Raw genomic sequence first — 975 nt, 5'->3', positions numbered from 1 at the left:
TCCTTATTTGCTGACAATGCTTGCATTTTTCGAGTTCTTGTTCGTATTTCTGAATTTCTTGATCTAATGCGTTGTAGACGAACTCCATTCTCTTGTTAATGTATCTGCAATAACATTTTTGTCACCCTTAATATATTCAATTTTTATTGGATATTGTAACAAAAATAATTGCCATCTTACCAATTGTCCATGATTATAATCAACTTTTAAATTATATCGTATGAAACCTGTTAGGTAACTTGAATCTGTCCTTAATGTAAATTCTCTGGGTAGTAAATCAATTTTCCATTTCTTAAGAGATTTAATGGCTGCTAGAGTTTCCTTTTCATGAGTGGTATATCTTTGTTCTGTTGGAGTAAAAGTCCCTGAAATATACCTGCAAAGTAATTCCTTTGAGGAATATTTAGAATCTAATGATTCTTTTTCTTGTTCCAAACTTTTTATAGTTTTCTTAGCTTTTAGACATCCTGACCAAGTTATGTCTAAAGCATCTGTTTCTACTATTAAGTAGTCATTTTCTTCTGGAATATAAAGTTCTGGAAGTTTTTCACATAATTCTTTAATCCTTTGAATTTGCATACTGTCTTTTTCATCCCATTTCCATTCTTTTTTAGTACTTATTTTTGGAAATAAGCTTTTAGTGTATTCTGTTATGTTCTTTAAAAATCTTTGATCAGAAATATAATTTATACACCCTAAAAATCTTTGTAATTGTTTTCTATCTTCTATTTTATTAGGAAATAAATTTACCTTTTCTAGGACATTTGGCTGCAGTTTTAGCTTTCCTTGAGTGGATAGAATTAACCCAAAAAACTCTATTTCTTGTTTTGCTATTCTTGCTTTCTTTTTGCTAAGAACTAATCCTTTTTCTTTACATCTTTCTAAAACTATTAATAATTTTTGAAGATGATCTTCCTTATCTTGTTTTGTAAAAACTAGTATATCATCAATGTACACTAAAACAAATTCATTTAA

Source organism: Arachis duranensis, chromosome 6 (genome assembly GCF_000817695.3).
Source record: "Arachis duranensis cultivar V14167 chromosome 6, aradu.V14167.gnm2.J7QH, whole genome shotgun sequence".
Lineage (NCBI taxonomy): Eukaryota > Viridiplantae > Streptophyta > Magnoliopsida > Fabales > Fabaceae > Arachis > Arachis duranensis.
Note: the sequence above shows the minus strand (reverse complement) of the source record.